The 22623-nt window shown below is 40.9% G+C and overlaps 2 pseudogenes; both read right to left on the bottom strand.

Moving 5' to 3' along the window:
* Positions 1 to 2371: 2371 nt before the first annotated feature.
* On the bottom strand, positions 2372 to 3391 carry LOC124225650 (olfactory receptor 7D4-like; annotated as a pseudogene).
* A 10844-nt stretch (positions 3392 to 14235) lies between these two features.
* LOC124225129 (olfactory receptor 7D4-like) lies at positions 14236 to 15172 on the bottom strand (annotated as a pseudogene).
* Positions 15173 to 22623: the final 7451 nt, after the last annotated feature.

Raw genomic sequence — 22623 nt, 5'->3', positions numbered from 1 at the left:
CATGTCATATGTCTGCTTAAAACCCAGCAATGACTCCCCGTGTCACTTGGTATCACTCCAGGTCAAGATTTCCTCTTCTGTGCATGCTCTGGCTACGTGACTTTGCAAACTTTCTGAAAAACAACTCAATCACTCTGTTGATAAGAGATGGGGTCTGTTCGAACCAGTCCTAGTAGTCCCATCGTTACAACCTCACATTTCTCCATTATTTTATGCCACGTCATCTTTTTTATAGTGGTTAAATTTATATAACATACAACGTACAGTTTTAACCATTTTTAAGTGTACAGTTCTGTACACTTGGCATCAAGTACATTCACATTGTTGGTCACCCATCTTCACCATCCCTCTCCAAAACTTTTTCATTTTCCCAAGCTGAAACTCTGTCCCTATTGAACCCTATCTCCCTATTTCAGCCCCTCCCCAGACCCTGGCCCCCACCGCTGAACTCTCTGTGTCTACAAAGTTGACTGCTCTTGTTACCTCACATGAGTGGAACCAGACAGTAATTATAAATTTGCAATATCTCATTTTTGATATTTCAAAACTTGAACTTCTGATGTCGCCTTTCCTTTCCAAATTTGCTCCACCCACAGCCCTCCCTGTCTCAATGGATGCAATTCCATTCTTTCAGTTGTTCAGGCTCCTAACCGTGGAGGCTTTCTTGTCCCTCATGTTTCTCTCACACCCTTATCTTGCCTGGAAACACATCCTCTTGGCTCTACCTTCAAAATATAGTCCAACTGACCACTTCTCAATCTTTTTACTACTATCTCCCCAGGTCATAGCTGCCTACATCTTACCTGGCTGGCTGCAGTCAGCTCCAATCAGGTTCCCAAACCCTACAATCCATCATCAACCCAGAAGCCAAAATGAGCCTTTAAAATCCCAAGTCAGATCATGTCATATGTCTGCTTAAAACCCAGCAATGACTCCCCGTGTCACTCATTAAATGAAAGCAAAAAATAATGACTTTATCACCTAAGTGGCAGTTTTGATTCCCACAGAAGCAGATGCTAATCAAGGATTCAAGTACAAGCACTTTATTAGAAGGAGCAATGAATCGGTGGAAGAGAGGAGAAATGGACACAGGGAAGAAAATACATCAAGTAAAACTTGCATTAATCAGGAAATGAGGAGAGTTTTCATCCTGTGGGGAAATTCTGGAAAATGGTACAAAATCCAAATCTCAGAATTATCCAACTTAAAGGGTGAAAGACATGGCATACCCCACACCTCTCCTTCACCCTCAAGGGCTGTCTCTGATAGGGCATAATTCCCTGTCACTCCTGCCACCACATATTGAACAAAGTAGGTTCCAGCTGGTGCTCACCATTGGCAGTCATACAATGGAGATGATGAGAGGATCCCAGAGAATGTGAGAGGATGCTGACAGCATCTACTGTTCCATCCTGCGTTAGACTCAACTCTACCAACATTCTTCTCAAAAAGTGAGCTAAGTTCTGAACACTTTCCACACATGTGTAACTATCATTCCTGACGGCACCTCCACTAAGTCCCAGAAAAAATATTAAAACTTCGCCAGATGAAAACCAACTCTGATTCTATTGTATTCATTATGTATGTTTTCAGATCTTAGAGGGTGTATCTCAAAACTGCAATGGTGGGAGATAAAGGTCAAATAAAAGAAAGAAAGGAAGGGAGGAGGGAAAAAATGAAGGAAGGTTTTGATGCGTGAATGGAAGGATGGATGGAAAGAAGGAAGGAAGAAGGGAAAGAAGGATCACAAAGAATGAAGCAACATCATAGTTATTCTAGGTGGTATATTACTATGAATCATCTCAACAAACCAGCTTTCAAACTTACATTCCTATTTTGAAGTTGAAAATCACATCACTGTTTTTATGAAAAGTAGGACAGCAAAGTTGGTTTTGGTTCAGTCTCTTCTTTTGAAAAGTGGGGTGAATGAGAGAAAATATCTGAAAGGAAAGTTTTCAAGATGAAATAAAGTCATACATGTGAAGAAACATGCACAGCCCTGATGTGGTAAGCACTTGTGACTATTGTGTGGCTTTCATTCCATTTCTTCTTGAGAAAACAAGACCACAAACAAATAAAGGTGAAGAATATCAGCGTTTGAGAGGATAACTTTGGGGAAACGACATCAGCACTTAGTATGATAAGCCCTTTAAATCTAAAGTCAGAAACTTTAAGAATGGCTGCAAGAAAGCTGACCAAACACGGAACTTTACGGACAGCAGATAAGCAAGAAAAGTCAAAAGGGAATTACTGAGGGAGTTGTTGAGGAGAAACTAACACAACAAACAAGTAAAAGTGAAGTCAGAAGGTGCTTTGGGAACAGAAAAAAAATCAATCGTGTTTTTTAGGGGAGAAAAAGAAAAAAAGAGATTTAAATTTGCAATAATTGCCTTTGGGGCCCACAATGTTCACTATGTTCTGAGGCCAGTGACCCACCATGGACAAGAGGCTGCTCAGCTGAGAACCTTCCCAGGGTCCCCTTCACATCCTTGTTCCTCAAGCTGTAGATGAAGGGGTTCAGCATGGGGGTGACCATGGTGTGCACCACTGAGGCAACTGAGCTTCTCTGGGAAGAATGGGTCACGGCAGAACTGAAGTGGAGCCCCAGGCATGTCCCATAAAACAAAGAGACTGCAGAGAGGTGAGACCCACAGATAGAAAATGTTTTCTATTTTCCCTCTGTAGAGGCCACCCTCATTAAGGAGGAGACAATCTGAGTGTAAGAGAAGATGATCCCGGTGAGAGGAAACACACCCAGCAGGGCAGTGGCCACATACAAGCAGATGTTATTGGTGAGGGTGTCAGAGCAGGCCACGTTGAGAACCTGCGCCAGTTCAAAGAAGAAATGTGGAATTTCAGTTTCTAAACAGAAGGTCAGCCACATCATCAGTAGACTATCAAGCAGTGAGACAGATAAAATAATCAAGCAAGACATCAGACCCAGGAGACCACAAAGGTGTGGGCTCATGATGACCATGTTGTGCAACAGGTGATGGATAGCCACAAACCAATCATAGGCCATCACACCCAAGAGGCAGTTATCCACTCCAGCAAAATTGCTTAAAAAAATTCTGAGTGAGGCATCCTATGTGGGAGATGTCTGTGCTCTGTGCCTGGATGTTCACTAGCATCTTCGGGATGGTAGTTGAGATGAAGCAGATGTCAACAAAGTGTGGAAGTGGGAGTCAGAGCTAATGGCCAGGACGATGAGCAGGTTCCCAATCACGGTCACTAAGTACGTGCACAGGAACAGTCCAAAGAGGAGGGGCTGCAGTTCCCGATCCTCTGAGAGACCCAGGAGGAGGAATTCTGATACTTCTGTGTAGTTTCCTGCTTCCAGGTAGCTGACGTATCTTCTGGGAAGGCAGGAAATACAATGGTCAATGAACATCCAGCTGGCACCTGAGCTACAGCATCTTTTGATTCCACCTTTGCATGAACGAACTTCACCTGCGAGTAGTCCTTCCAATGACAGTGATTCACTCAGGATAGTGGTAGCTCATTTCCTTCTTAAATGTTTGTACTCGTTCAGACTTTGTTTAGTTTAGTAGAAGTCTCTCTCTCTTTTTCTCTCTCTTTTTGTTCTTTTCTTTTTCTTTCTTTCTATGTTTTTTTTTTTTTTTGAGGAAGACTAGCCCTGAGCTAACATCCGTGTCCATCTTCCTCTACTTTATATGTGGGATGCCTACCACAACATGGTGTGCATGTCTGCATCCGGGATCTGAACTGGTGAACCCTTGGCCGCCAAAGTGGAACGTGCCACTTAACTACTGCGCCACTGAGCTGACCCTAATCTCTCTCTTTTTATCTCCTACTTATTGGTTTCAAATTATCCTATCTGAATGTATGGACTTAAATTTCTTCTTTCATATGACTCTTCCAAAATAATTGAAGACAGTCAAGATCTTTTCTTTGATAATCTCCATACTACCTTCACTCTAATAACTCTATAATAGTGATTAAGACGTGGGTTTTCAACTCAGCCACAATTCTGTGACCTATCTTCCTATTGAGGTCACAGTTAACTCTCTTGTGCCATATTTTTTATTTCTAAAAATGTGATTACTGCTATTGACCTCTTTGTGCAGTTTAGAAATGCCTTTGTGCACAGTAGGATATCAATAAATGATAGTTATTATAATCATTATTAACCTGTTCCTTTTAGGACAACTATTTTCAATATATTACTCTACCAAAGTACAGTATAAAGATTTGATTCAGAAAATGGGATCTTGAGTCAGACTTCCTACAATAGAATTTTGATCCACCAACATACCATCTGTGTGACCTTGAGAAAGTTACTTAATCTCTCTCAGCTGCAGATATCTCACCTCTAAAGTGGGAGCAGTAAATATGCCCTACATTGTAGGACTGATGAGTGTATTACATAAGATTCTGCATGTGATTTTTCTAGTGTGATTCCTGTGACATACAGTGGATGCTTGATAAATGTGAGCTTCTATTCTTAAGGTCCCTATAAACCAGTCTTGCGTAGCTACCATTATCAATATTCCCCTTGAACTAAGGCAGCCATCAAAGGTGGAATTATGATCATTGTAAACGCAACAGGTCTGTTACTCTTTTGACCGCCATGCAGCACTTCTAAGTAATGAAGTTCCCTATGGCTCCATCTTTCAGAGACTGCTCACCAGGTGGACTCTTCCAAAAACAGGGAAAATATGTGGACTAAATCGATAATAGGAAGGAACAAAATCACAAGCCAATAAAAATAAAATACAAAGTGTATGTGCTCATGTGTGCTCATTTGTACATGTTCAGAAGTGATTTGTTGTATTAACAGCCACTAGAGCTCATTGCAAAAAATATGACTGATAGATTTGATAAAAAATATTCAAAGCTTCTATAAATCAAATCATCCTAAAAATTGAAAGGAAAATTTAAGATTTGATTATAAGTGTTTCCATTCTCCATGATGGAAAAAAGTCTCATATTATTAATGCCTAGAAAATGCTAATTAATTAAAGAGAGGAAAAAATCAGTGAGGACCAATTTATTCTTGGGATGTGGGTGTAAAACCTTCTTTGAAATATTAATATTTGAGCTGTGAGAGAAAGGATGGGTAATTGTAAACCAGGGGAGATAAGGAAAGAGAAGAGTTTGGGGCCGAGAGAACGAAATCTGTGGTAGCCGTATGGATCAGTGAGCTTGGGAATGGAAAGGATTTGAGGAGCCAGTGAGACAGAGAACAGAGAGTGAGGGTCAGAAGGACAGAGTGAGTGAGGCCCACAAGTCCAACATCCTATACTGTATATCGAAGTGCCTCTCATGTTGGTACAACTATGTTAATTTGTGGGTCAGAGGATGTGAATGTTTTTGCTCACCATTGTCTTTCCAGGGACTTTCATGGTGCCTGGCACATAGTGGGTGCTCCACACATAAAAATGTGAGACGTAAAATAGAGACCAAACACATCAACTATTGCACAAAAAAGAAATTTTCAAGCTCACATACGCCTGAATATAAACACAAAATAAAACAGTAAATTTAAAACAAATGGATTCATATGTACTTTAAGAGAATAATACATCATGAATAAGAAATACCTACTGTAGAACTAGGAAATTGTTGTTTTTTTTTTAAAGATTTTATGTTTTTCCTTTTTCTCCCCCAAAGCCCCCCAGTACATAGTTGTACCTTCTTCGTTGTGGGTCCTTCTAGTTGTGGCATGTGGGATGCCGCCTCAGCATGGTTTGATGAGCAGTGCCATGTCCACGCCCAGGATTCGAAACAATGAAACACTGGGCCGCTTGCAGCGGAGCATGCGAACTCAACCACTCGGCCACGGGGCCAGCCCCGGAAATTGTTTTAATGTTAGGAAGTTTGCTAACATCATTCAACACAAAAATAGGTCAATGAAGAGAAACCATAACAATAACCATAATAGAAACTGCAATTGAGAAAATGCTACAGTCATTACTGTGGTTGGCAGACAGGTCAGAGCTTCTCACTAAAACAGGAAACCGAGGACAACTTCTACACCCAATAAAGCATGCTAGTTTTAAAACTGCATCCAACAGGATATGCTACATTAAGACACTAAAATATTTGTGTTAAATTCATGAAAAGACCAAGGCAGTCAACACCAACTTCCATCACTCCATGTGCTCCTGGACATTTAAAGAGATTGATAAGATGAGAAAAGGAAATTAGCCTGAGTACTGAATGTCAGAAATAATTACATTATTTGTAGATGATATTGTGGACACTAAAATGAAGCAAGGACAGTCAATATAGAACTAGTAAGTGCTACCAGTAAGTCTATTCTGCTGCAAAAATATTTAGGGAATATGATAGAAAAATTCAATCACATGAGGAACAAAATAGACAATATCTGGTGCATCTTGGACCTCCAGTGAGTAGTTAGTGAATAAATGACTGGACACAGGAAATTCCACAGAAGCCTAAACTTTATGGGAAAGAGAAGAGAAGAGGTGGAGACTGTGGACAATAACATTGCAGAAAGGCTCTAGATTCCAAAAACAGAGAGAAAGTGACAGAACAAGTGCTGGAAAGTACCTTCAAAGTACAGAGACTGCACCTTCACAGAATAAACAAATATGGGACTGTCCCAATCTCATTAGTTTAGAGGGAAAGCCCAGTACCCACTTTCTCTGCTCTTTTCTTTCTTACTCCCCCAGCCCTCACTGGGACACGCTGACCCTCTGTGATGGCTATCACTGAAGCTTTCTATTCTCTGAGGCCTGCCCCTGGGAAGCCCAACTGGGTTTGCATTTGGCTGGGATCGAGAATTATAAGTAAAGGGCAACGGAAACATGTTTAAAGTTTCCAGTGTCTCAAGTGTTGAATTCTCAGAGCTTCTCATTAAATAAATTGTTCTATTGACTGTCTTCTCTCCAAACAATTCACCTTCCTTGTGCTGCAAAGATAAGAGAATGGAAAAATTTCAGCCAATGTTGTGTGTGCAAGCAGCAAAGGGGGGAAATGAACTTATTTCTTGCAAGGAAAACCTCTTCTTTCTTTGAATTGACTTAGAAATTACAAACTACTCCCTAAAGAAAGTGTAATTTCTGCAAGAACCAAACCCAGGAACGAACCTTCCGTGATGTTCTTCCCTTGAAGTCTCTTTGGAGATTTTGTGGATCACTTGGTGTCCACAATGTCACGAAGACAAAGAGGTCCTTTCTGAAGAAAAGTAGAGTGGTTAATAATTTTGGTTTTGTTGAAAGGAATAAACAAAGACGGAAGAATATCTCTCCATATTTCCTGGTACCACAGACGCCTTCATTGATATTAGGGAGGGCTCCATTTATTACCTCTAAATAGAGGGGGAGGGGCAGAAATAATCCAGGTAGAGTGGGTTGCAAAGTGAGTATTGAGGAAACAAAGGTGATAAATATAAATCACCTATACAATTTGTAAGGGAAAGGGAGGGCAGAGGTAAAACATAGCCTAAAGGGAGTAGAGAGTATGGGAGAGTTAAAAAAAAATTTTTAATGGAAGATATGGGAACATATTTAATTTCAAAGAGAAAGATCATATTTCATGCAGGCGTTTGAACACAAAGGACAATCTGGTTACATAGTTCACAGGATGCAGTATACACTCTAAATCAGTGCCAATCCTGATGTGCCATATCTCCACCTTAGACAATACATGGGTCCAGAAATCAAGGGTTGGAAGTGGAAGCAGCCACATCTAACTTCACTCCCAGTGAGCCACTTGGGGAGTTTGTGCTTCAGCTCTCCACATCTCTGACTTCAGCTGGTCAAAGTCCCATTAAACTTCAAGCTATGCTGCTGCCTGGCACTTCAGGTCCCTCATGCCAAGAAGAGGAGTCATCATCCTGGCAGGTGCCATTGGCCCTGATCATCAAACATTACTGTGTGATTATGACAACAGGCATGCACTGGTACCCTGCAGTGCTCAGTCAGGGGCTGGGAGCAGCCCAGGAGCAACCTCAGCACAAACACAGTGGGGGATGCAGATGGCTGTTGGTCAGATACGCTCCTGAGTGGTGGAGATCTGAGTGGTGTGAGCTTGAGTGAGGCAACTTCCTTTAGCTGAGGGCAGAGGGCTGAGGGCTGAGGGCTGAGGGCTGTCAGATGGCTGCACTCTCTGCACCTGGAAGAATAAGCCCTTAATCCTGAAGGAGGATCTGGGCGATGCAGCACAGCATTCACTAGAGTCCATTCACAGGGATGTTTGCATCATTTTTTTTAATTGAGATGTAATTGACATGTAACATTATGTCAGATTCAGGTGTACAAAGTAATGCTTCGATATTTGTATATTTTGGGAAATGATCACCACAATAAAACTAGTTAACATCCATCATCATATGTAGCTATCAATTAATTTTCTTGTGATGAGAACTTTTAATGTCTACGCTCTTTGCAGTTTTCAAATATGCAATACAATATTCTTAACTATGGTCACATACTATATATTACATCGCCAGGACTTATTTATTTTATAACAGGAAGTTTGTACCTTTTTACCACTTTCATCTATTCTTCTACTCCCTCTGACAACCACCAATTTGTTCTCTGTATCTATGAGTTTGTATTTTTGTTTGTTTTTAAGATTATCTTGATCAGTATGCTAAAGGACAATACATCATGGGTTAATAATGCTTATCGCAGGAATTTAAATATGTTTCAACTTTAGGAAACTTATTTACATTAATTTAATTGCACAAATATATCAATACCAAATCTGACAAGTTCTATAGGAATCAAAATGTATTTGATAAATTTTAACAATCATTGATGCAAATGGTGGTATGTGTATATGTGTGGGAAGATGCAGGCTCTCAAAGTAGGAAAATGAGGATATATCTCTCAAGTGATAAGTAATGTGGATTTTTCAGTGCAACATAATGTTCAATTGAACATGGAAGCATTAAGAAATGACAATGAATATGCAAGAATTGCTGCTGTGGGAGATCAGAATTTGCCACCCAAAAATATGTTTCTTTGGCTTTATTATTTTTAAGAACAAAAGATTTAGAAAGAAAATTTGACATTCTTCCTAACTCCCTAGAAGAATTTAAGAAAGAGGGCCTGTTTCAGGAAGGCGTTATTACCATAGATAACGAAAACGCTATACAGGGAGGAACCTAGCAAGGCCCATTTGATCAAATTCCTCCCCATGTCCCATTGTCTTTACAACGTATGTCAAACAATTCTTCACCACACATTGCTTTTCCATCTCTGTGTGATTGTCTGCTTCCCCTTTGAAATCTCTAACCACTACCTGCCCCCTTCAACATCCTCCTTTGTCTTTGGCTGAAGATGGTATTTAAGGAAATGGCTTCAGCCATTTTGATGAGTTACTCAGTTTTCCTGTGTTTCTCGCATGTATACGTGTTATTAAATGTGTTGGATTTCCTCCTGTCATTCTGTCTCCTGTCAGTTTAATTCTTAGACCAGCCAGATGAATCTAGAGAGTAGAGAAATATTTCTTCCTCCCCTACACTGCTGTGAACTGTAAGTATTTAATTTTATTCTGGTAATTCACACAAATGCATAAGATAAGAAAAGAAAGGGGACATACGCATTGTAAAGTAAAAGACAAGTGCATCATTATTTGATGATAAGAGTTTGGAGGTGGTTGGGGCCAGCCCAGTGATGCAGCAGTCAAGTTTGCACGTTCCGCTTCTCTGCGGCCTGGGGTTCACCAGTTCAGATCCTGGGTGTGGACATGGCACCGCTTGGCACACCATGCTGTGGTAGGCATCCCATCTATAAAGTAGAGGAAGATGGGCACTGATATTAGCTCAGGGCTAGTCTTCCTCAGCAAAGAGAGGAGGATTGGCGGTAGTTAGCTCAGGGCTAATCTTCCTCAAAAAAAAAAAAGATTTTGAAGGTGGAGACCCCTCAGATCTCTGAAGATGCAGCCATGTGTGGATCCTTCATCATCTACTTCAACAAGGCCCTAGGACAGTTCTTTCAAATTTTACCCATGCATAAGATCCACCCGGAAAGCTTATTAAACACAGATGACTGAGCCTGGCCATGGAGTTTCTGATTTACTAGATCTGGGATGAAGGACAAGAATTTGCATGTCTAACAATCTCCCCAGGGATGCTGATGCTCCTGGTCTGGAGACACTTGGAGAGTGTTTGTGTCCCTAGTACTCTGATCTAATAAAAGTTTCCCCTCCATTGTTTACACCTCCCCTCCCCCGCCCCGCTCCCAGCCTTTGCTAGGAAACACTGACTCTTTCAGATGGCATCATGGAAACCCCTGGTGGCCCTGCTCTTCCTACTACAGTGACTTCTCCCCAGAAAGTACAGGAAGATGCTCCAGGCAGGGAATTAGTAACCTATATCTCTCAGATGCCCAATATGGTTTACCTTGGGGACACTGGAAGCTTATGAAATGTTTCCAGGACCTTCAGGACTGAATTCTCAGATAGTCTCATTAAATAAATTGTTCTAGTTTCATTCTACGTTTTAGAGAATCAAGCTCCCTTGGAGTGGAAGGAGAAAAATAGAAACAAAACTTTCCGCCACTTCCGTTTCCCTAAAGATAATTGTGGAAAGAGGCAAATTTCTTTCTTCCAATTATTTCTTCTCTATTTCATACATTCAACATTTGCAGTCAACAAGATTATTCCCCTGGAGGTTAAAAAAGTTTATTGTTCTTCTTTCAAAGAAGTCTCCCAGGTGTCTTTAAGATACTGCCCAAATTCTTGCCTCTCCTTCATAGGACCTAATTTCAAAGTTTCTCCCTTTGGGATGTATCAATGTTACAAGGAGCCCAATAGACTTGACTCTCAGAATCCCATTGTTACAAAGATGAAATGCATGAGAAGGTCCCTATTTCTAGAAGGAGAATGAAGCCATTAGTGACATTGCTACTGAAAAGTTAATCACTTTGAGGAGTGGAAATATCCCTTAAAATTTATCAGGGACATGAAGTCACGGAAGACCTTAGGGAGAGAAATTGTGATGGAGGCAGAAAGACCCCAGATGAGTTGGTTGGAGAGAGAGTGAGTGGAGTAGATATGCAAGTTTCAAGGAAGACCATAGTCTCCAAATGTTGGTGCAATATCTAAAAGGGACTATGGGTCTTTGAGAGAGTTTCATTTTCATTGAAAGAAATGGGAATATGGAACATCCCCATGACCTTGGAAATTATAATGTTGCATGTAGATATTTGAATATAGAGGATAAAGAAAAGATAAGGGATAGCGTAAATTCTCCCCAGAGCTAGAAAGGGATGGGATTCAAAGTTCAGGTGGAGGTTTTAAAAAGACAGTCATTAGGAAATAATTATACAACTGATTATTTAATCACGGTGGTGGCTAATGTTGTGATGAATGATACAGTGTTCACTGAGAGCATATATCCAGTGAGGCCCTATAACTGAGAACTGAAGGATCACAGGTAGGATTCAGCTCAACATCAGCTTCTTTCTAACTCCGGACTCTCTAAGCAAAGCCTTCTCCCTTTCTCTGCACAATTACTTGATTTATGCTGCACCCAGGCAGACTGATGATTGCCACACCAATACATTTGACCTCTGAGATAACAGCACCAATGGGATGTTCTGCTTGTCCTTTACCTCATTTCCAAGATTCAAATCATGTTTTATCCTCCCTAAAATATTGCTCTTCCTGTCATTCTCATACTGTGAACACTACCACCATCAACTCAGGCACCCACACAATTGCTCTACTTCAGCAATTTTCAATCAGGCCGACTTTGTTGCCTACAGGGCAACTGGCAATGTCTGCAGACACTTCTGGTTATCACAACTCAGTGCTGGCATCTAGTGGGCAGATGACACGAATCTGTCAAAAGTCTTACCATACACACAACAGTGCCACACGACAAATAATTATATAGACCAAGATGTCAATATTGTCATGGGTTAGAAAACCAGCAAAGCCAGTTGAGGACTAATCTTAAAATTTTCATCTAAAAACTCCCAACCTTTCTCTATTATTTTATAATGATACAGAAAATATTATCTGGATGAAATCTCACAATCTTTCTCCATTATTTTGTGCTACTTTGGCTTTTTTTAATGTGGCTAAATTTACATAACATAAAATGGACCATTTTATTAATATTTTGTGGCATTAAGTACATTCATTGTTGAGCAACCATCACCACCACCCACGTCCAGAACTTTTTCTTTTTCCCAAGCCAAAACTCTGACCCATTAGGTACTAACACCTCATCCCCTTCCCCTAGCCTCTAGCATGCACGGATCTACTTTCTGTTTCTATGAATTTGACTCCTCTAGTCATCTCTTACAAGTAGAATCATATAATATTTATCCATTTGGAATATGTCAATTTTGACATTTCAAAACCTGAACTTCTGATGTCCCCTTTCCTTCCCAAATTTGCCCCACCCACAGCCCTCCGTGTCTCAATGGAGGCAATTCCATTCTTCCAGTTCTTCGGGCTCCAAACCCTGGAGTCAGTCTTGCTTCCTCTCTTTTTCTCACACCCATATCCTGACTGACAAATCCTCTTGGCTCCTCCTCCAAAATACAGCTCAACTGACCACTTCTCAATCCTGACACTCTATCTCCTCCTGCTCCTAGCCTCCTATACATTATCAGCCATGCTGCTGTCAGATCCAAGCTGGCTTCCCCTCAGCCTGCAATCCATTCTCAACTCAGCAGCCAGAACAATCTTTTAAAATCCCAAGTCAGATCATGCCATATGTCTGCTCACAACCGTGCAATGACTCCCCAGATAACCCAGCATAAATAAAAGCAAAAGTCCTTCAAGGGCAGAGAAAGCCTAATATGATCAGTCCCCGATAACTGTCCTCTTTTACTGTGCTTCCCCTCACTGTCTCTGCTCCAGCCACTTTCTCCCCAGGCCACCTCACACCTCAAGGGCTTTGTAGTAACCTTACCTTCCGCCTGGGGCACTCTTTCCCCAGATACGTACTCACTTCAGTCATTCACTGTCTTCACAAATGTAAGTTTCTCAATGAGTTTTTTGAAGACCATCCTTTATAAGTGACAACCTGCCCTCGCTACACTCCTGATCCTCTTTATCCTTTGGAGTTTAGCCCAAAATAATGACTGACACGTAGTAAATACTCAGGAAAAACAGGGTTGATAAGCTGAATAAACATACATGGCTCTGAAGTGGCTGCCAGTTTCATTGTATCCTAACCACAGTTGATTGGTCCCAGGTGAAAGTGGATATGATTGTGTCAATCAGACTCTTTCTCTGAGATTTTTTTTATACATGAGAAGCTGAAATAAATCCAGTTCTTCTTTAGGATTGAAGATACCAGGTGTGAGTTGTGAGAGCTGCTGGCTTCTTTGTCTGGTTCCACGTGGAGGTAAAAGGCACATTACAGATGTGATGAAATTAAGGATGTTGAGATGAGAAAATTTTCCTTAATTATCTGGGTGGGCTCAATGTAATCACAGCTGTCCTTAGAAGAGGAAGGTGGGAGGGCTCGAGAGAGATTGGAAGATGCCATACTGTCGACTTTGAAGATGGAGGAAGGGGCCATGAGCCAATGAATGCAGGGGGCTTCTAGAACTTGGAACAATTGTAATTATTCATTATAAAGAATGAAGCAATATTCTAGGTGGTATGTTACCATCAATCACCTGAACAAACCAGCTTCCAAATCCACATTCCTACTTTGAAATTGAAAATCACATCACTGTTCTTCTGAAAAGTAGGGTAGTAAAGTCACCGTCAGCTAGCCAGGCCATGGTCCAACTCAATCGTAGTCTCTTCTTTTGAAAAGTGGGGTGAATGAAAGAAAATATCTCAAAGAAATGTTTCGAAGATGAAATAAAATCATACACGTGAAGAAACAAGCACAGTCTGATACAGTAAGCACTTTGTTGTGACGACTGTGTGATTTTCATTCCATTTCTTCTGGAGAAAACAAACACACAACCAAGTGAAGGTGAAGAGCATCAAAGCTTGAGAGGATAGTTTTTGGGGAAACCACACCAGCACTTGACATGGTAAGTGCTTTAAATATAAAGTTACAAATCTTAAGATTGGCCGCAAGACAGCTGACCAAACATAGAACTTTATGGACAGCACATAAGCAGGAAGTCAAGAAGGAATTACTGTGGGAGCTGTTTAGGAGAACTTAATAGAAACAAATAAAAGTGAAGTCATGGGTGTTTTGGAAACTGAAGAAATCAAGCATGTGTTTTAGGGGAGAAAAAGAACCAGGAGATTTAAATTTGCAACATTTGCCTTTGGGGCCCACAGTGTCCAGTTAGTTCTGAGGCCAGTGACCCATCACAGACAAGAGGATGCTCGGCTCAGGAGCCTTCCCAGGGCCCCTTTCACATCCTTGTTCCTCAGGCTGTAGATGAAGGGGTTCAGCATGGGGGTGACCACGGTGTACATCACTGAGGCGACCGAGCTTCTGTGGGAAGAATGGGTCACGGCAGAACTGAGGTAGACCCCCAAGCTTGTCCCATAGAACAAGAAGACCGTAGAGAGATGAGACCCACAGGTGGAAAATGCTTTATATTTTCCTCCTGCAGAGGACATCCTCGTTAGGGTGGAGACAATCTGAGAGTAAGAAAAGAGGATCCCAGTGAGAGGAAACACACTCAGCAGGGCAGTTGCCACATACAAGGAGATGTTATTAATGAGAGTGTCAGAAGAGGCTAACTTGATAATCTGAGCCAGTTCACAGAAGAAATGTGGAATTTCAGTGCCTATACAGAAGGTCAACTGCACCATCAGCAGAATATGAAGCAAGGAGATACAGAAAATAATGACCCAAGATATCAGAATCAGGAGATTGCAGAGGCGTGGGTTCATGATGACATTGTAGTGCAGGGGGTGGCAGATGGCCACAAACCGGTCATAGGCCATCACAGTCAGGAGGCAATTGTCCATTCCAGAAAAAAGTGTAAAGAAACACACCTGAGTGAGGCATCCTATGTAGGAGATGTCCTTGCTCTGTGCCTGGATGTTCACCAACATCTTTGGGACAGTGGTGGAGATGAAGCAGATGTCGACAAAGGACAGGTTGGAGAGGAAGAAGTACATGGGGGTGTGGAGATGGGAGTCAGAGCTGATGGTCAGGATGATGAGCAGGTTCCCGAGCACGGTGACCAGGTACATGGACAGGAACAGCCCAAAGATCAGGGGCTGCAGTTCAGGATCCTGAGAGACCCAGGAGGAGGAATTCTGATACTCCTGTGTGGTTTCCTGCTTCCATGTGGCTGGTGTGTCTGCTGGAGAAGGAGGCAAAACCAAGGTTCAGTAGACAACCACCTGACACCTGAGCTAGTCAGCCCTTCTTGAGTCCACCTTTGCATGGACAGCCTCCTCCCATTATTAGTCCTTCCAATGACACTGATTTACTCAGTCAAGTGGTAATCCATTTGCATTTTAAATGTGTGTAACCATTCAAGCTTTCTATAATTTAGCGGAAATCTCTCTCTCTGTCTCATTTTCTCTTTTATCTCCTACTCACTGGTTCAAATTATCCCATTTGAATCTAGGAACATGAACCAATTTCTTCCTCAATATGACTCCTCCAAAATATTGGGAAAGGTAAAGTATTTTCTTTGATAATCTCCATACTTCTTTCATTGTAATAACTTTATAATAGGGATTAAAACATGAGGTTTCAACTCAAACAATATTAATTCTGTGACCTGATACTTCCTATGGATATCACAGCTAACCTTCATGTGTCTTATTTTTTCTTTCTAATAATCTGGTTACTGCTATTACCTTCTTTGTGAGGTTTAGAAATCCCTTTCTTCACAGTAGGATCTCAATAACTGATAGCTATTATTATCATTATTAATATGTTCCTTTTATGACAATTATTTTTGATATATAACTCTCCCAAGGTACAATATAGATATGTGATTTAGAAAATGGAATCTTGAGTCAGCCTTCCTACAACTTAATTTTGATGAACCAACTTACAATCTTTGTGACCTTGAGAAAGTTACTTAATCTCTCCTAGCTGGAGATATCTCACCTCTACAGTGGTAGTAGTAAATATTTCCTCCATTGTAAGACTGATGAGAGAACTAAATGAGATGATGCATGCAATTTTTCTAGTGTAATTCCTGTGACATACAGTGGAGATTTGATAAATGTGAGCTTCTGTTCTTAATGTCACATTAAATCTGTCTTGCATGGCTAATATTACCCCTAAACTAGGGCAGTCACCAAAGGTGGAATTCTGATCATTATAAACACAATAGGCCTGGGTGCCGGCCCTGTGGCCGAATGGTTAAGTTCAGCGCTCTGCTTTGGCAGCCCAGGGTTTCACTGGTTCGAGTCTTGGGCGCGGACATGGCACTGCTCATCAGGCCATGCTGAGGCATCCCACATGTCACAACTAGAAGGACCCACAAGTAAAAATACACAAGTATGTACCCGGGGGCTTTGGGAGAAAAAGGAAAAATAAAATCTTTAAAAAAAAACCACGAAAACACAATAGGCCTGTTACCTTTTGTCACTACCATGCAGCAATTCTAAGTAATGGAGATCTCTATGGCTCCCTCTGGAAGACACTGTCTGCTAAGTGGATTCTTCCAAGAAGGAAAAGCATGTGGACTACATGGATAAGAAGAGAAACAAAATCACAAAATGATTAAAATAAAATACACAGCATGTGTGCTCATGTGTACATGCTCAGAAGTGGGAATGTGTTCTAGTAAAAATCAGTGCAAAAAATATGATTGATATTTTTGATAAAAAATATTCAAAGCTTCTATAAATCAAATTATGATAAAAATGAAAAGCATATTTAAGATTTGATAATAAATGTTTACATTCTCCATGATAGGAAAAAGGTCAATGTTATTAATACCTAGAGAATGCCAGTTAGTCAAAGAGAGAAAAAAAATCACTAGGGACCAATTTACTCTGGGAGGTGGATGGAGAGTCTTCTCTGAAATATGAATATTTGAGCTGTGAGAGGAAGGATGGGTACTTGTTACCCAGGGGAAATAAGGGAAAGACAAGCATTTTAGGCTGAGAGAACAGAAATTATGGTTTCCTGTGGGTTCAGAATAGAAAGGATTTGAGAGGCCAGTGAGATGGAGAACAGAGAGTGAGGGTCAGGAGGCCAGAGTCGGGGAGGACCACAAGTCTAGCATCCTGCACATTCCTCGATGTGCCTCTCATGTTGGTAATTCCATGTTTATTTGTGAGTCAGAGGACATGAGTGTGTTTGCTCACTATCGTCTTTCCAGGGGCTTAAAGGGTGTCTGGCACATAGAAATACTACATGTGCAATAAAGACTGAGACCAAAAGCAGAAAATATGACACAAAAGAGAAATCTTCAAGCTCACATACACCTAAATAGAGACACAAAATGGAATGATAAAGTGAAATCAAATGCATTCATATCAACTTTAAGAGAATAATACGTCACAAATAAGTAATACCTATTCTAGGAATGGGAAGCTAGTTTAATACTAGGATGTTTGCTAACATAATTCACCACAAAAATAGGTCAATGGAGAGAAATCATAACCATAATCACAATAGCAAATGCATTTGAGAAAATGTAACAGTCATTACTGTGGGTAGCAGCCAGGACAGATCTCTTGCTAAATAAAGAAACTAAGGGCAACTTCCTACCCAGTAAAGAATGGTTGTTTTAAAACTGCAGCCAACAGGATATTCTACATGAAAACAAAAAAATATTTGTTTTAAATTCGTGAACAGAGCAAGACAGTCTACTCAACTTCCATCACTCAACATTCTCCTGAACATTTAGAGATTTGTAAGGTAAGAAAAGGAAGTTAGCCTGAGTACCAAACATCGGAAATAATTATAATATTTGCAGATGATATTGTGAACACTAAAGTTAAACAACGTTAACAATCGGTACAGAGCTGTTATGTGATATCAGCAAGTCAAATCTGCTGCAAAAATAGTTAGAGATTATAATTTTAAAATCCAATCACATGAGGGAAAAGAAAAGACGATACCTGGTGCATAATAGATCTCCAGTGAGTAGTTAGTAGATAAATGATTGCACACAGGAAATCCAACAGGAGCCTACAATTACGGGAAAGAGTAGAGAAGAGATAGAGACTCTCCAGAATCTAACTCTTGTTGGAGAGAGGCTCTAGATTCTAAAAAGAAAGAGAAGGAAAGAGAGCAAGAGCTGGAAAGGCCTGAGTTCGGTGGGAACTAAAGTACCTTCAGAGAACAGAGACTTCACCTTCATAGACTAAATAAATTGGGACTGTCCCGGTCTCGTTACTCTAGATGTAACGCCCAGTACCCACTTTCTCTCCTCTTTTCCTTCTTACTCCACCAGCGCTCACTGCGACGCTATGACCCTCTCTGATGGTTAACACTAAAGCTTTCTGTTCTCTGAGGTCTGTCCCTGGGAAGCCCATTTGGGTTTTCACCTAGGGAGGAATCAGAGCATTATAGGAAAAGGGCAAGAGGGAGGTGTTATTATCATCTCAAGGGTTGAATTCTCAGAGTTCCTCATTAAATAAATTGTTCTATTGACTTTCGTCCTTCCAAACAATTCAGCTCCCTTGGGTACAAACATGAGACAATGGAAAATTTTCAGCCAGTGTTGTGACTGTGTAGGCAACAGTGATGGAAAATGGATTTTTTTCCAAGAAGAAATTCTTCTTTCTTTTGTTTGTCTTAAATGTGACAAGCTGTCCCCTAAGGAAAGTTTAATTTCTACAAGAACCAAATCCAGGCACCAACTCTCTGTGATGTTCTTCCCTTGAAGAATCTTTCACGATTCTAGAGATCACTTGGTGTCCACAATCTCATGGAGGCGAAGAGGTCCTTCCTGAAGAAAAACAGAGTGGTTAATAGTTTCAGTTTTGTTGAAAGGACTAACCAAATGAGGATAGAAAATGTCCCTTGACATTTGCTGGCAAGGTGGAAGCTTTCGTTGATACTAGGGAGGCTCCATTTATTATGTCTAAACAGAGGCTCAGTGGCAGAAATAATCCAGGAAGAGTGGGTTGAAGAGTGAGTATTGAGCAAACATAGGTGGCAAATAGAAACCACCTATAAAATGTGTAAGAGAAAGGGAGGACAGAGGTAAAGAGGTAGCCTTGAGGGAGTATGGAGTATGGTTAGTTTTTAAAAAATCAATGGAAGATATGGGAACAATTAATTTCAAAGAGAATGATCATATTTAGTGCAGGCATTTGAACACACAGGACATTCTGGCTGCATAATTCACAGGATGCAGTGTACACTCCAAATCAATGACAATCATAATGTGTTGTATCTCCAGTTTATAGAATTCATGGGTCCAGAAATCAAAAACTGGAAGCGGAAGTGACCCCAGCTAACATCACTCCCAGTGAGTTTCTTGGGAAGTTTCTGCTTCAGGGCTCCAACCTTTGGCCTCTGAAGGTTTAGAGATCTTGACTCCTAAAGGGATAACACTTCCAGAGACATGGCAAAATCCCATCAAACTTCTGCTGCCTGGCACTTCATGTCCCTCATGCCAAGAAGAGTCATTACCATCCTGGCAGGGGTAACTGATCCTCATCAACAATGTCATTGTGTGACTATGGCAATGGGCACGCACTGGTACCCTGCTGTGCTCAGACAGTGGCTGGGGGCAGCCCAGGAGCAACCTCAGTGCAAACACTGTGGTGTATACATATGGCTGTCAGTCAGTTATACCCCCACTGCAGGAGATCTGAGTGGTGTGACCTTGAAAGGTGCAGGTTCCTTTAGCTTACAGCAATTCTCAATGAGGACTGAGGGCTGTCAGGTGGCTTCACTTCCTGCATCTGGAAGAAAAAGCCTTAGTTTTGATGGAGAAGTGGGCCACACAGCACAGGATTCACTGCAGTCCACCCCATCAGCCATTTGAATCGTGACCTGCAACAATATATGTCCCAGGAGAGCTTATTTGTGATGCATGAGGGTCAGGAGTAGGGAAGGACTTCCCTTAGGAAGTGAGGCTTAAACTGAGAATGAAGGATCATGAGTGAGACTCAGCCGGGCAGAACCTTGTGTTTCTGACCTGCTTCTCTGTAAGCCCAGTTCTGTCTCCCACTACTGCCATTAAGACAGGACGCCAGACCAACACGTGCCACTGGGGTAGTTAGCGGGGTACTATTATTAGTGGAGTATTTGATTGACACATCAAACTAACCTTTCCAAGAACAAACTCAGCGTTTTTCATTCATTCCTTTTTCCTTCCTTCTCTCCTTCCAAACATGTTATATCAGAGAGAGCAGCACAATTGACATCAACAGATCCACACATGGAATTGCTCTAGACCCTTAAGTAACAACGTTATGTTAAAATAGGTTTCCTGATTAGCATTTATTTTTTTATTAGCACTCATCACAGTCTCTATTTTCACCATTTATTTATATATTCGTTTATTTTCTTCCTTCTAATAGAATGTAAGTTCTATGAAAATGGGCCTTTATTTTGTTTCAAACTTCACACCAGTACTTATTAGATGTCAGGTAATAAATATTCAAAGGTACAAATCAATCACAACAATGTTAATACTAGAATTAGAAATGAACTTGGGAGTGCAAACCTGTTTCCAATTTGCTCTTTCTCACAGGCTTTGCCTGATAGAAAACATTATCTACACAACCTGAACATTAGTAACTGTCAGAAATTCGTAGGGTGGATTTCCCCTTGTGTCTTCCATTAATCCATCTGGTAATTTCAGAATGTCTTGTTTTTCATATACATTTTACTGAAATGTAATATTTAGGTAATTTGCTTCTTTAAAACAAAAATCCAGATCTAATAGTACTGTAAATAATGGGATAGAAAAGGAAACAAGGACTGTGGTTTTGATAGCATGTTTCCCACATGATGAATAAAAGGGAATAGTTGCAGAAGGGTATAATTACACACATCTTGGGCACTGTTATGGACTACGATGTGAGCCCCCAAAATTCATATGCTGAAACCCTAATCCCCAGTACATCAGAATGTGACTGTATTTGGAGAAAGTGTCTTTAAAGAGGTAATTAAGCTAAAATGGGGTCATTAGGGTGGGCCCTAATCCAATCTGAGGGATATCTTTATAAGAAGAGGAGATAAGGTCACACAGAGAGACATCAGGGGCATTTGTGCACAGAGAGATGACCATGTGAAGAGGCAGCAAGAGGGCGGCCATCTGCGAGCCAAGGAGAGAGGCCTCAGAGGAAACCAAACCTGCTGGTACATGATCTTGGCCTTCCAGCCTCCAGGATGGTGAGAACATAAATGTCTGTTGTTTAAGTCACCAGTCTTTGGTATTTATTATGGCAATCCCAGCCAACTAAGAGAGGCACCAATTCAAAATCCTCTTGCCCCATCTCTGTACCCCAGCCATATCTTCTTTAATTATTTCAATGGAGCCTGTGAAAGCTTTGCACAGCTGCAACTGGACAGCACCTGCCTCAGGCCCATGCCATATTCCTCCTGATTCCTGCCCTTAAGCATCCCTGATACCACAATATGGGACACCTGAGGGAATCTGCTCTGTCTTCATAAATGTGCAACTCAGAAATGTGGGGATGTTAATCCCTCTAGGATCACCCTTTGCCAATAGAAGACAGGAGCTGATGTCTTTTCACCTACCTGGTGGAAAGTTTTGAGACACATTTCATAATTCACCTCAGAAGGGTTTGATGGCATTGAGCACCAGTCACCCATAGAGGGATCAAAATGATAATGATGCCTTCATTGGCTTTCCCTCCTTCTGTTTCACTCCCTTTACTGGTACTCCTGCTCCCTGGGATTGACTCCTCCCCCCCAAAAAAAATCTGCACACAGCCTTTGTGTTCAAGGCCTATTTTCAAGGAAACACATCATAAGGTGGGAGCATGGCAGCAAAATAATGTTTTGGCTTATGAAATAATAATAAAATTGTTACTGTTAATGAGATAATGCTAAACTATTTGCAGTTATATTAACATGCCTTGTTGTTATCCCTCAATGTCCTCGCGCTGTTTCTGATTTTAGAGTTGACTCAGCAATTTCAATGATAAGAACTTATCACTCAGGTCCACTCATATTTATGCAAAATGTCCTACCTACAAGGTTATTCATCACAGCACTGTTTGTTATATAAAAATATTGGGAACAACCCAACCATCAGTCATTAGGGAACTACAATAATAAATGAGGGTACATTTGTATAATGTAACATTGTGCAGCCAAAGAAAAGTAAGATGTGTGGTTAATGCACACACATATACACAAACTACTCTAGCTGATAAACAAATTCAGCAAGCTCTCAGGGTACAATATCAACACAGAAAAATCAGTGTGCTTCTATACAACAAGGAACAAGCTGAAAAAGAAATTTTAAAAACGCCATTTACAATTACATCAAAAACAATAAAACACCTAGCCATATATTTAACCGAGGTAAAAGACTTGTATACCAAAACTACAAAACTTTGCTTAAAGAATTACAGAGGATCGGGGGCCAGCCTGGTGGCGTAGCGGTTAAGTTCGTGTGCTCTGCTTTAGTGGCCTGGGGTTCACCGGTTTGGATCTCAGACCCGGACATACACACCTCTTATCAAGCCATGCTGTGGCATGTATCCCACATATAAAGTAGAGGAAGATGGGCATGGATGTTAGCTCAGGGCTAATCTTCCTCAAAAAAAAAAATTACAGAGGACCTACATAAAATGATAATATACCACCGCACAGCAATTAGAAAATATTGT

Source organism: Equus quagga, chromosome 14, assembly GCF_021613505.1.
Source record: "Equus quagga isolate Etosha38 chromosome 14, UCLA_HA_Equagga_1.0, whole genome shotgun sequence".
NCBI classification, from domain to species: domain Eukaryota; kingdom Metazoa; phylum Chordata; class Mammalia; order Perissodactyla; family Equidae; genus Equus; species Equus quagga.
Note: the sequence above shows the minus strand (reverse complement) of the source record. Positions and strands in the feature narration are given on the sequence as shown.